General features: G+C 45.8%; 1 long non-coding RNA gene and 1 pseudogene across 2 annotated transcripts in view; one reads left to right on the top strand and one right to left on the bottom strand.

Annotated features, from left to right (window-relative positions):
* The window catches only part of LOC126953102 (patr class I histocompatibility antigen, alpha chain G-like), a 230,601-nt pseudogene that overhangs the window by 101,834 nt on the left and 114,235 nt on the right, over positions 1–14,532 (top strand). The window lies entirely within an intron of this gene.
* LOC126953194 (uncharacterized) lies at positions 271–2,910 on the bottom strand. The gene is made up of 3 exons (XR_007725146.1): positions 2,626–2,910; positions 2,194–2,480; positions 271–1,989 (listed from the first exon to the last, which is right to left on the bottom strand). It is a non-coding gene; the product is annotated as an uncharacterized LOC126953194 (long non-coding RNA).

Below are 14,532 nucleotides of genomic sequence, written 5' to 3'. Positions count from 1 at the left end.
GGGCGGGCTGACTTCAGGGGCGGAGTAACAGGAGTGTCTCAGGTCCCTCCCAGTGGCCTTTGTCTCTTTTTCCTGGAGGTGGAGGAGTCTGTAGTCCATGAGGGGACGTCCTCTGAAGAAGGGGGAGATACTCAGGAGCGGGGTCCAGAGATGGACAAGGATGGGAAAGTGGAGACAAAGTGGAGGGGGCGGGGCAAGAAGAGAGCACGCAGGAATGGGGAGGGGGAGGACCTTCTAGCGGTCAGAAATATCACACGCAGAATTTGGTTCTTGGTTTTTGTGTTTTATTAAGATGGATTTAGCACACCAGCCGGATTGCGAGATATGGAGTCTACATTGCAAAGGACAAGTCTTCATCTCCTCCTAGTTTGAACTCATCAGTAATAGCTGGGAGAAGGGTGCCAGAAGCCTTGTGTGGGGCTCGCAACGCCCCGTTGCAGTGATCCCATTCTCTGCACCCCAAGGACCTCTCCTTCAGGGACCATGTTGGTCCCACCTTCCAACTGGAAGGAGAGGAAGGAGAAGTCTGAAGGCTTCGGATCCTCCCTAGCGCGCCTTTTTCTCTGCCATTTATTCTGAGTGTCCTTGCCTCTGCTCCACTACCGCAACCTCATTAAGACAAAGCACATCCTGCGCGCTTGGGCCAGAAATCCTCCTTTGGCCTCTGACTCACTGGTGCCATTTCACTGTGTCCTGTCCTTCGGGCCATTGTCACTGAGTGAAGACCCAGAGAGCTTGGAGCCCAAGAGAGCTGGATTCTTAGAGCGTTGCGGTCCACATGAACATTCTTGAGATTTCTTCAGATCTGAAAGTCAGCCTGAGTTTTTAGACTTGCTTCGAAAGGCTTTGGCCCTTGGAAAAAGGAAATCAACACTCCAGGAACAAGATTTTCCTCGACTTTGTCTCAACCCAAAGACACTATAGCAACCCAGTTTTCAAACGTGCTTTGAAAATAAATGGTACAGCGTGTCCCCACTGGATTTTGCGTTTCCCTTTTTATTATAGCCCGCCCCTTTTGTAAAATAGTTACATATCTCTCTACTGCACTGAAAACAGCTCTATCAAAGACACTTTGAAAAGATTTAATGACATGAAAATATGAAGTCCCCTTAAAAGTGAGTTTCTGGAGTTGGGTTTTAATTAACACTATGGTTTTTAAAATCCTGTAACTATTTGGGTGTGTGGCTTACCTTTATAATATTTTCAAACAAATATTTTTCTTAACCACCATACAAATTCAAGTTTATTATTTTTATTTTTAAATTTTCTTTATTCATTTTTGAGACAAGATCTCTTTCTGTCATCCAGGCTGGAGTATAGTGGTCAGATCCTAGCTCACTGCAGCCTCAAACTCCTGGGCTCAAGGTATCCTTCAGCTTCCAGAGCTGATTACATGCCTGAGCCATCGTTCCTGGCTAAAATCCAAGTTTATACTGTAATATAAAATTCCAGCATTTCAGAGAAAGTGAAAGTCACAAAGTTATCCCAGTCCCTGGGTTCCCTGTCAAAATTTTGGTGAGTAATCCTCTGGGTTTTCCCTTAATATACTTAAAATATATATTATGTAAGTGACATTACTGGTATTATAATTCCATACATCCTTGTCCTTTTAAAAATGGGTAAAAATAGGCTGGGCACAGATCTTCTCATTTGAAAGCTCATCGTCCTCTTTTTAACGACTGCATGGAATTTTATCGCATGGCTGTTCTTTAGGGGACTATGGAAATGTTATTAATCTTCATTGTGGTAGTGGATACGTGGGTGTGTAAAACAGCCAAAGAGTAAAACTCAATGAGCTGTACATTTCAAATAGATACATTTATTGCATGCAAAGTATGCCCCAAAACGGTTTAAAAATATTATCCTATTTGAGATTTGTACTTTGATTTTGTAAAACAAAATGAAACCCTTGTTCTTGTACCCAAGAGACACACCCTGGCACATCTGGAGGCAGAAGCTCATGTTCTCTGTTACTTGACCTCGCAGCCTCTGAAATAAGAATAATAAGCCGTATATTTACAGATTCACAGAGGGAGAAAAAATGCTGTGGTTAAAATGTTCATAAATAACAAAACTAGGAAAAGGGCAAAAATAAAAGTTAGAAATAATAAAACTACATCTTTTAAATATTATTCTCACCTTCACCTTTTCCCTCCCCTTTTCTCCCTCTCCCTTTCTTTCTTCAACACTCACCCCATCTTTCTCCATTCTCTGCTCTTGACCCCCGCTGTATTCCAGCCTCACACAACACCAACACACTTCACCGCGTCTGCCTGGGGAAGGTCAGGGAAGGGACGCGAGGCAGCGCTGTCACCGTATTCTGTGAGCCGCAGCGCCCTGGGCACTGCTGACCTTGTATCATTTCAGTGAAGGTCACTCCAGTCTTTGATGGAGGCCACACTCGGGGCTTAAATTAGGATCCTCACTGAAGTGGCGGTACCCTGGGAGGCTTTTTCCTGGCCTCTTAGTTGTGGGTTTTCCTGCGGGCGGCAGAGCCCGTTTCCATCAGAACCGGCCAGAGGCGAACGCTGCCTTCCTGGGGTGGCGGAGCAGCTGGAAGCGTTTATGGATCCTAGAATCCATGGGCGGCCCGTGGAAGGGGCTGAAGCTCATTTTCCTACTCACCTGGCTCCGAATCCTCCGCGGTGCTGTTTCAAGCGAGTCAGATTCCAGATCGCGCTCCAGCCCGGACTCGGAATTTCTGCCCCGCGGGTCTGCATTTCACTGCGGCAGGTGTGAGTGACCCGCAGCTGGAGACCAGAAGCCTGAAGGCAGCTCCGCCCTCCCCAGCCCGCAGCGCCGTTATTCCGTTTCTATATCAGTAACACGTCTGGTTTTCCGTAGACCAGGGCGGGGTGACGGTGATCCCAGTCCTCGCAGTGAACTCCGGGCCGCAGACTTGAAAACGCACGCGGGCGCCCAGTGCAGCCCTGCCCTGAGTCAGCAAGCGACCGCGCTGGGCCGTTTCTCTTTCTTTTCAGGACCCAGCAGTGGCGCCTAAAGTCTGCACGGAGAAAATCGCCTGTGTGTTGGTAAGTCCAGGGATCTAAGGCGAGTGCTGAGGGAGAAAACGTAGTTGATGGCCTGAGAAGAAGGGGCTGAAGGTTGGGTAGAGGGGGAGGGCTTTGGACAGAAAAGACCTGGGAGGTTTGGCTGGGGAGGGGCAGCCAGGCCTAGGCCCTGGGGAGCGACTCACCCAAAGTCCAAGATCATCACTGTCTCCCCTACCCCAGAAAGGGAGGGACACGCTTGATGTCGCGATCACCTCTAAACGCGTTGGAACAAACTTTGCGTATTATTATTATTATTATTATCGTCATTGAAGTATTAAAAGTCTTTTTGGGGGTTAGCTGAATGAGACCCTTTGCTGGAACTGGCACAGGGAGAAAAAGTCCTCGAGACAGGGTAGACACTGTGGAGGGAAGGGCTTGGGACAAGTGTCAGGAGAGCTTGGTCTATCTCCTTCTCTACCCTCACTACCCTTGTGACCTTTAGCAGTGTAAATAATCCCTCTAAGGTGGGGACAGGACCCCAGTCCCTGCTGTGCTCAATAAATTATGATGATTGAAATAAACAGTCAGTGAATGTGGTTGGGAAAAGTAAGTAATTGTTAAAACTCTGTGATGTATGACATTTTCATCTACAGAAAAGTGCAGGCTAGGGGTCTTGGGGAATGGTTAGTAATCATAGGTATAGTTCCGCTTTAAAAAATAATGTTCGTAAGACTGACGAAGATGGAATGGACACAGTTCCTGATCATGGATAGTTCACTGTCTAATGGGGGTTGGTACCAGATGCTAAATGACAGCTGGATGTGGTTGCACTCGCCTGTAGTCCCAACTACTCAGGAGGCTGAGGTGACAAGATTGCTCCAACCCAGGCATTGGAGGCTAATGTGAGCTGTGATCACACAGCTGCACTCCAACTGGGTGACAGAGTGAGATCCCCCAGCTCATTATAAAAAAAAAAAAAGGCAGGCTGAGTTGGTACCATCAGGGATGTTCAAACCATGGACTAGAATAGTGGTTCTAAAACTTGACTACACATTGGAACCATCCAGGGAGCTTTAAAAGATGCTAAGGCTTAGGTCTAACCTAGGCTTACTGATTCCATTGGTTTGGGCTGTGGCCTGGGACCGTGGATATTAAAACCTCTCCAGGTGGTTCTGTGAAGACAGGTTTGAGGACTCCTGGCTAGATGCTCTGAACACAAAGAAATGTGTGTTTGGGAGGAGGCAGTTCTCTCAATTGAAAGAGGCTTTCTGGACAGCGTTATTATTAGTGGGATACAATTCATGTGCCTCATAATTTACCAATTTCAAGTGTACAGTTCAGTGGCTTTTAGCATAATCAGGTGGTTGTGCCACAGTCGCCATTATCTAATTGGAGAGACGTTTAACTTTTTTTTTTTTTAAGCAGTGGGAGTAGAGAAGGAACAAAGAAATCTGTAATTGGTCGTGAACTTTCTAATTCGCATGTGGCCCCGCCCTCCCCGCTTATGATTGGTCCTAGGATCCAGGCGTCCATTTTCATTGGGTGAGCAGTCGCAGGGGTGGGGCTAGGTTACTGATGAAGTTTCGGCGAGGCCTTCTTTCTCCACAGCCCGGCTGAGTCCCCGCTTTTTTTTTTTTTTTTTTTTTTTTTTTTTTTTTTTTTTTTTTTTTTTGAGATGGAATCTCGCTCTGTCGCCCAGGCTGGAGTGCAGTGGTGCAATCTCAGCTCACTGCAAGCTCTGCCTCCCGGGTTCACGCCATTCTCCTGCCTCAGCCTCCTGAGTAGCTGGGACTACAGGCGCCCGCCATCACACCCAGCTAATTTTTTGTATTTTTAGTAGAGACGGGGTTTCACCGTATTAGCTAGGATGGTCTCGATCTCCTGACCTTGAGATCCGACCGTCTCAGCCTCCCAAAGTGCTGGGATTACAGGCGTAAACCACCGCACTTGGCCGAGTCCCTGCTTCTTGAGCCATTGTTAGGTTGGCAAAGTTGAGGCCGAGGAGCTGGGACGCGTCCTGCTATTCCTGGCAACACAGTGCCTACACTGTAAGAACAGCTGAGCAGCTGCCACAGTTCCCATCCAGCCCTGCAGCCCTCCTTTTTATTATTTGCTGACCCCGTAGTCATTTGAGTTTATGAACCTCGTTCTGATTTTCCTTATGTAGCCCCCCTGCTTTGCTGCAGGCTTACTGAGAACTAGCTTCTAAGAGTGACATCATTTCCATTTTAAAATTCCTGACCTCAGTACTTGTTAAAGGTGTACTCACAAATCTAATTATTCCCTGTCCCATAGGGACTTTTCTAAGCGGGTACATGTTAGACACCTGCTGTTTAGAAGGAATAGGGAAGTTCTTAATGTCCTTCTTACATTGTTCCAATACTTTCTTTAAGTTTGTACAAGGATTTAAGGGAGCACTGGGTTTAGCTCCTTCATGACCTCTAGATTTCTTTTCCTCCGACCTTCCTGTTACCCCGATCTCCTTGTCCTCTGCTTTGTGAGATGTATGGGCCAGGGAGCAAGTGTTACGGGATCCCAGGTCTTTTCACTGGGTGAGGGCTCTTTACTAGGCCCTCCTCGCTAGTTCCCTAGGGGGAACATGGGGGTTAATTCACTAATCCAACAAACAGCGTAACCCTTCTCCTCTTGTGAGGACGGGGTTGTATCAGTCACATAGAGAATTAAAGCTGGCGTACCCAATCCTTATTTGAGCTAAACTTAGGCTCAAAGACCAAAGGCTGACTGATGGGCTCTTTAGGCCAGATAAAACAGCAATACTTTATTATTTTTTGTTTTTCCTTATTCCTGGTTCGGGGGTTATTCCCCCAAGCCTGTAACATCCTCCTCAGTGGACTATCTGGGGGGATGCTGGAGGGGGGCTCCTTCCTTTGTTCCCTAGGCCTAGAATTTTTGCTTCCCATTTTCAGCTGCTCCCTGTGTCTTAGTTTCCCTGTGTACTCAACCCCCCTTACTGGAGGTCTCTTCGTACCCTGTGAGTCAACTACTTTTTCGGTCTCCGGCTGTTTCCCTCACAGGAGAATGGAACGGCGGTTTAGGACTCCGCCCTCGCTTCATATCTAAGATGTCTCAGTCACACGCACTCAAACTCCGAAAATGTCCAACCACCAAGACAGTGCGCATAGTCCAGTCTTCCTACCCGGGCTCATGCATGAGGTTGCCTGATTGTCGCAGTGCCTGCTTCCCCCCCTCACCCATATCACTTTCGTTGTCTCCTGAATAACAGTTTCGAGTTTGTCCATGGCTTCTGTGGGAAGCCGGGACATCCGGACAGAATGGACCACATGTGTCCAGTGGTACGCATATCCCCTTTCAGCCAGAGTCTCACTTCACGCAAGCACAGAGAATCCCATACAGGCCACTAGATTTTGAGAAACAAACTCACTCATCCAAACCCAAAGTATGGACTCAGAGACTCAGAGAACAGCAAAAGTGAGACTTTTAGTGACAGTTTTGCAATATCGGGTGTCTGGAATGCAGGCACACCAGGGACGGTTTCAACAGTGTATTCCCTAGTGCTCAAGTCCCTCCCCCAGTTCCTCATTAGCTGAGTACTACGGGGTTATGATCTTCCTGGACATCATAAATTGGTACTTTGATTAAGACTTTGAGTATGTTCTTTACGTCTTTTTGCTGCATTTTGTTGCAGCCCATAACCCATTGCGATTGTCTCAGGACTCCTTAAACATTTGACTTATGACCCTAACAGCTGCACCTAGTTGATAAGAAAGGGTACAATTATCTACGCTGCAAGCTAGCCTAAACTAAATTTTTGGTGAGGTAGGGAGGGGGTCGTTGAGGTGGGGAGGGGGACCCCAACCGATAGGCACCTGGCTGGTGCATGAAAGGGAAAGCAAGAAGGAGAGGGAGTGGTGGCTTAGTACATTTTGCTTCTTTATCTCTTTATGACCATGTACCCTGCTTAAACCTATACTGAGGCACATAGAATTGAACATGAACCATCACATGCAGGCTATTTTTTATACCCTTAAGTCCTTCCCAAGCCAGGGCTGAGCCAAGACAATCCACTGTCCAGCTGTGGCCTCCTCCTGCTGCAGGTGAGGAGTGGGCCGTAGGGAGGGCCGTGGCACCTGCTCTGTCCCCATCCCGCTCTGTCTCTCAGGCTGATCAGGGCGCATCCAGGTGGATGAGTTGGGAATCGCTTGCTGATTGCTGAGGGCCTGGATGATCACTATCTCAGAGTGAGCAAACAGTAAAGGCGGCTGTGATCTGGTGAGGGGTTAGAAACTGGAGAGGAATCAAGGACAGGCAGAGCCTCTAGTCCCTCCCTCTCTGCATCCCTCCCCCATGTTTCTCCAGCCATCAGAAGGACACCAAGAAAAAGACCCACGAGGCTGACTGAGGGCCTCTGCATGCGCAGTTCTCTTTGTGGCCTCCCTTGTACCAGGGAGGGTCCTGAGTGCACACAGCCATCCTCTTCCACTTGGCAGCTCCCCATGCGCCTCATCCGAGAGCTCTCTCTCAGGGATGTTGTGTCTTCTGGGTCGCTCGAGGCCATGCTTTTTCCAGGTTCCCACCATGTGGCCCCTGCCTCCCTGTGTTTCCTTGCAGATGATATGGACAAGGTGATAAGCGGATGTCCCTGGGCTATTTGGAGAATGGGGACCAGCACCCTGTCAGGGCAGCTGGTTCCCTGTTTTCATCCTATGTCCAGGTGTTAGTTTTTCCAGCCCCCGAGAATCATAGTCCCCAGGGGCTGTGTTTTTGGGGCTTTGTTCTGTGTTTTGTGGTCTCACCTTGCCTTTCCTGAGCCAATTTTTTCTTCTTAATGTAATCATTGCCTGGTAAGTTTAAAATAAGAGAGAGAATAATTTCCCCCATAGTCAGGTTGTTTGAGGAAAAGAGAAAACAGAAATTTTTGTTTCTGCAAAGACAGAGGCAGTGCAGGGGACAGTGAGAGGCTGGGGTGTTCAGGAAACCCGAGTCTTTCTGCCATTTCCCCACTTCTGTGTGCCTGGCCAGTGGGGTGGTGGTGTCTCATTCTTGAACCTAATGGCACTGTTAGTCAGTCCCTCAGGCCTGGGCAGATGGGATGGTTTGTCCCCTGCCCTGCAGCAAGAGGGCCCCATCCAGGAGGCACCACAGCACGGGGGAGTGCAGGTCTGTGGTCGCTCCTGCTCTCACCTGTGGTGTCTCCTATAGGGGGATTCTCAGCTTTGGTTCCCTGTAGGCAGGAATGGTTTCCTCGTAGGTCACTGGAACATTGCCCAGAAAAAAGGTATGAAAATCACATGTCAATTTCTCAAAATTCCTGCTTTAAATGTTGATGTCCATCAACATAATTTCAGTTGGGACCGATACTGATGTAAAGCATGTTGAATGGAACAGGAACTCAAATTTGGAGCTTCCTTTCTCTGAGGGTCCATGTGGGAGATGATGGTTGTGGCAGTGGCAGTCCCCAGGTGCAGAGGGGGTGGAGGCTGCCTCAGGCTGAGGGGTCTGAAGAAACACCCTACTCCACAAGGAAAAGGAGAAGATCCCCTGTGGGCTTCACTGGCAGTGGCCTGGGTGGAATCCCTGCGAGGAACGTGGCAGGAAGGTCCTGCAGCCCCACCAAGCGGCAGCCCTGGGGTGGAGCTGCATTTCCAGGGGTGAGTGGACAGTCAGGAGCAAGCATAGCCCACATGCAGGTTATGGGGAGGGGAGACTGGGCCTCCTTGAGCAAGGGAATCAGCAGCATCACGTCAAGTGCAGACTCCATGGCAGCCACATATTTCCACGCTGGACCTGTGAGCCCCAGGGCTTCCTGATGGGATCTCCAGTTAGGAGTTGTCTGCTTAGAGCTGGGAGGGGAGGAACAGTGAGCCACCTCTGGAGTGCAGAACCCACAATGTGCAGGGTCTGTCCTGGTGTGCAGGTGCCTCCGCAGATGAGGAGGGACTGAGGACTGAGTGGGGAGAAGGACTGTGTGTGTGTGACCCAGCCCAGGTCTGGAGGGACATGGAGATAGGGCCAGGGCCTCTCTTTGGGGAGGCCTCCCACTGTGTCAGGGTTGGTCAGGCGTGAGAGGAGGGGAGGGCACTGAGTTTCCTCCTGGGTCTTGTTCCTTAGTCCTGGGGTCCTTTCGCTCCCTGCGCGATGGGTGCTGAGCACAGGGCAGGTGCTGATGCTGATGGAGTCATGGGAGGGGACTGGCAGGGGCTGGGAAAAGTGCCATGGGAGGGAGAAAAAAGTGGGGACGTCATCTTCACTCAGAGAAAGAGTGAATCTAATTTTGGAGTGACTGAGGAAGGAGAAGCCCTCAGGGAATAAAAAGCAACACGCTGCACCCAGTGGAACATTTACTGTTTTTCTCTTTTCTCCAGAGCATGGGAACCTACAAGGCCTGGATCAACACCTAGTTGGGACAGGAGACCACCAAGGCAGTGCACAACTGGGATTTCAGTCTCTCGTGTCATCTCCTGGTTCCACTGGTGCCACTGAGGGCAGCTAGACTCTGCAGCCAGGCGGCCTGGATTCAACTCCCTACCTGGGTCTCACCAGCATTTTCCCTCTTGGTGCCTTAGTTTCCTCATCTATGAAATAGGGAAACTAACAGCATTTATTTATTGTGGTTAGATGAATGAAAAGGGTTAGTATATATGAAGTGTTTGCAGCTGTGCCATATTATTTTTGTTATTTTATTATATTTTGATATATTACATATGCTGTAATTGCATTATTATAGGTGACCTTTATGAGTGAGTGTCCTGGTGACGGCTCTTCCTGGGGAGCCCAGGACCAGCTTCCCTGGCACCTTGAGGTCCTATCACCCCTGTTACACTCTCACCCCATTCTACTCTGTCTTCATATTTTATGCTATTGATATTTAGTTCTTAAACAGACATTTCTGGTCTGTGTTTTAATTCAAGTGTCTGGGAAGGGATAGAGTGTGAGGTTCAGGAGAGAAGGAGAGGTCTGTCTTGATGCCTTGACACAGCACAGAGAAATCTCCCCCCTCGCCCACATCGCTCTGTCAGTTCTCAGTGAGGGACAGATTCACAGCAACTTATACAATTATAAGTTGGAAGAATGAGGGAAAGAGAGAGAGAGAGAGAGAGAGAGAGAAAGCTGAACTGGAATAGGTTAGGGGTTGTGTCCCACTAGGAACCATAATTGATCTTTGCCATTTTGAAAGTGTGTCCCCTGAGCTGCCTTCAGAGAGTTCAGGAGGGAAACCTGTTTTCACAGAAATACTAAGATGCCATCTGCCTGTTTCATTATGTTGACTTTTCCATTAATGCTGCAAATGCCATGGTAGGTAACACACCCAGCACCTTAGCAGAACCAAGGCAGTGGCTCCAAACTGCATTCCCACTTAAGAATCTTTTTGATGGAGAAGGAAAAAAATTTATGTTCATTAAATTTTAATCCTTGAGTACATGTCTTTAATATTTTTGTGAGAAAATGGGAAATATGCATAAAACACTTACTGCACAGAGAAGCAGGATGGTAGCCTTGAGAAAGGGCACTTGTGTGACTCAGTTATGAGTTCAACCAGCAGATCTCATTCACCCACAGAAAGACAATGGCATTATTTCCAGTTTGGGGAGTATTATGAATAAAGCTGCAAGAGTATTTGTGTACAGGTTTTTTTTTTTTTTTTTGAGACGGAGTCTCACTGTCGCCCAGGCTGGAGTGCAGTGGCCGGATCTCAGCTCACTGCAAGCTCCGCCTCCCGGGTTCACGCCATTCTCCTGCCTCAGCCTCCCGAGTAGCTGGGACTACAGGCGCCTGCCACCTTGCCCGGCTAGTTTTTCGTATTTTTTAGTAGAGACGGGGTTTCACCGTGTTAGCCAGGATGGTCTCGATCTCCTGACCTCGCGATCCGCCCGTCTCGGCCTCCCAAAGTGCTGGGATTACAGGCTTGAGCCACCGCGCCCGGCCGTGTACAGGTATTTTGTGAATACAAAGTTTTCCCTTGTTTGAAATAAGTGCCTAGTAGGGCAATTGCTAGTCATAAGGTAAACTGCATGTTCAGTTTGAAGAAAACTGCAATATCCATTTCCAGAGTGGCTGTCCCATTTTAAAATACATTCCTACCAGCAATATAAGAGTGACCCAGTTTTTCTGCATCCTTGCCAGCATCTGTTGCTACCTTTATTTTGTATTTCAGCCATTCCTATCATTGTGGATTTAATTTGTGTTCTCTTACTGGATAATTATGTTGAGTGTCTATTCCTCTGCTTGTTAGCCCAGTGTTTATCCTCTTTAGTGAAACGTCTGATTGTGTCTTGCTCATTGCCTATTGTGTATTTGGATTTCATTTTTACTGTCGAGTTTTTAAATTTCTCCATATATTCTGAATATAGTCTTTACAGAATATGTTGTCTGTAAATATCTTCTCTCGTTCTGTAGCTTGTCTTTTTAGCTCTTCACAGATCTCTCACAGAGCAACAGTTTTTAGTTTTGATAAGATCCAATTTGTTAATTTTTTCTTTGATGGATCATGCTTTTAGTGTTATGTCTAAGAACTGTTTGTCCAGTCTTAGTTCTGATGATTTTTTCTTAAAAGATTTGCAATTTTAAATTTTAAATTTATTTATTAAAAAATTTTTTTGCCTAGGCTGGCCTTGAACTCCTGGGCTCAAGGGATCTTCCCACCTCAGCCTCCTGAGTAGTTGAGAATACAGACCTGTGACACCACACCTGGTTCAATGTTTGTCATTTTGATTCTGTGTTTTACATTAAAGCTTGTGATTCATTTTGAGTTATTTTTTGTATAAAGTGTGAGGTTTGGGCTGAGGTTATTTTATTCCACTGTGTTTGTCCAGCTGCTCCAACACCATTGATGGGAAAGCGCTCCTTTCTTCATTGAATTGCTTTTGTGCTTTTGTAAAAGTCAGTTGAGCATATTTGTGTGTTTTGCTCATTTTTACTTGAGTTGCTTGTCTTCTTACATTGAATTTAATAACTTGTCACATATTCTGGATACAAGTTCTTCATCACAACTGTAATTTGTGATAAATTGTGAAATATTTTCTCCTAGTCTATGGCTTGTCTTCTCATTTTCTCAATAATGTGTTTTGGAGCACTAAAGTTTTCAATTTTTTTTTTTTTTTTTTTTTTTTTTTTGAGGCAGAGTCTCACTGTATCACCCAGGCTGGAGTGCAGTGGCGCAATCTTGACTCATTGCAAGCTCCACCTCCCAGGTTCACGCCATTCTCCTGCCTCAGCCTCCTGAGTAGCTGGGACTACAGGTGCCCGCCACCACACCAGGCTAATTTTTTGTATTTTTTAGTAGAGACGGGACTTCACCATGTTAGCCAGGATGGTCTCGATCTCCTAACCTCATGATCCACCTGCCTTGGCCTCCCAAAGTGCTGGGATTACAGGTGTGAGCCACTGGGCCAGGCCTAAAGTTTTAACTAAGCCCAACTTCTCTTTCTCTCTCTCTCTCCTTTTTTTTTTTCATTTGTAGATCATGCTTTTGGTATTTTATCTAAGAATCTTTTGCCTAACTACCCAAAGTCACAAAAATTTTCTCCTGTATTTTCTTTGAGAAATTTTATAGTTTTAAGTCATAAATGTTAGCTCTTTAGGGCTATAATTTGTTTGAGCTGATATTTTATATGGTGTTAAGTGTCACATTGTATTACCTATGCAACTTCATTGAAAATCAATTAAAAAAATGTAAAAATATCTTTCTAGATTCTCACTTCTGTTCATTGATCTCTATGTCTCTCAGTTTCACACTGTCTGGATTATTGTAGTTTTCTATGACATTTCATTTTTTTTTTTTTTTTTTTCCAAATTTGTGTTGACTCTTCTTCATCCTCTGCATTTTTCACATACATTTCTAGGATTATTTTGCCAATTTTCTATAAAATTTCTGCTGGGATTTTGATAGCGATTGTGTTGAAACCATAGATCTATTGGGGGAGAATTGCCATCTTAACAATATTATTGAGCTTTCCAACCGCATCTCTCCGTTTATTTAGACCTTTAATTTCTCTCAGTAATGTTTTGTACTTCTCAGCGAACAAACACTGCTCTCTTCCTAAATTTATCCCCATTTTGCTCTGTTTGTAACTACTGTGATAGGAAAGTTGAGGTTGTCATTGCTTGTACAGAGAAATGAGTTCATAATTAATTTTTATATTGATTTTATATCCTATGGGTACTTCTGGATTCATTTGCTAGTGCTAGCAGACTTTTACCCGCTTGTGAATTCTACAGACAAGGTCATGTTATCTGTGAATAGAGTTTTATGTTTTCCTTTTTACCTGGATGACTGGATGATTTTAATTTTTCATTTTTTGCCTTATTGCACTGACTACAATCTCCAGTACAATGTTAAATAGAAGTGATGGGATTGGACATCTTTGCACTGATCCCCATCTTAGAAGAAAAGCATTCAGTCTTTCTTCATTAAGCATGATTTTAGCTGTAGGTTTTTTATAGATTCCCTTTATCAGAGCGAGGAAGGTCCCCTCCATTCCTGTTTTGTTGAAACTTATGAACACGAGTGCTGTTAACCTTTTTGTCAGCTGTTTCTTCTGCACCTTTTGACATAATTATGTCTTTTATTACATTAATATGGTGCATTCCATTAGTTGATTTCCAGTTGTTAATCCAACCTTATATTCCTGGGATGAATCCCATTGGTCATGGAGTGTAATCCTTTTTTACGTGGCGTTGTATTGTCTGCCTATGTTTGTTAAGGATGTTTTCATTTATGTTTATTGTTGATACTGGTCTCTGGTATTATTTTCTTGTGAGTCATGCTCTGACTTTTATATTAGCAATGCCAGTTCTGTAAATGAGCTGGAAACTCTTGACTCCTCTCTTCTCATCTGAAAGAGCTTTTGAAATATTTGATAGAATTCACCAGTGAAGATATCCGGGCTTTGGCATTTCTTTGTGAGAAAGTTTTTAAATTACTGACTTAGTGTAGAGTTCTATTCAGATTTTCTATGAGGAGGAGTCAGTTTTGGCAATTTCTACCTTTGTGTGAATCTGTCTATTTTATCTAAGTGGTCTAACTTATTGACTTGAGGTTTTTTAGAGTATTCACTTAAAATGCTTTTTAATTCCTAAAGGGTCATTAGTGATAATCTCTCTTTTGTACACAATTTTGGTAATTTCTCTTTTCTTTCTTTTCTTTCTTTTTTTTTTTTTTTTTTTTTTTTTTTGAGACGGAGTCCCGCTCTGTCGCCCAGGCTGGAGTGCAGTGGCGCGATCTCGGCTCACTGCAAGCTCCGCCTCCTGGGTTTACGCCATTCTCCTGCCTCAGCCTCCAGAGTAGCTGGGACTACAGGGGCCCGCCACCTCGCCCGGCTAGTTTTTTGTACTTTTTAGTAGAGATGGGGTTTCACCGTGTTAGCCAGGATGGTCTTGATCTCCTGACCTCGTGATCCGCCCGTCTCGGCCTCCCAAAAGTGCTGGGATTACAGGCTTGAGCCACCGCGCCCGGCCCAATTTTGGTAATTTCTCATAACTTCTGTTTTGACTATTGATCAAGAAAACAGACAGAGGCAGCAGATGGCTGTGACAGATTCTCTAGCGGGAAGGCTTTGAT

The sequence above is a fragment of the Macaca thibetana genome, chromosome 4 (genome assembly GCF_024542745.1).
Source record: "Macaca thibetana thibetana isolate TM-01 chromosome 4, ASM2454274v1, whole genome shotgun sequence".
Classification (NCBI taxonomy): Eukaryota; Metazoa; Chordata; class Mammalia; order Primates; family Cercopithecidae; genus Macaca; species Macaca thibetana.
The sequence above is the reverse complement of the archived record's forward strand: the minus strand, read 5'-3'. Positions and strand labels throughout refer to the sequence as shown.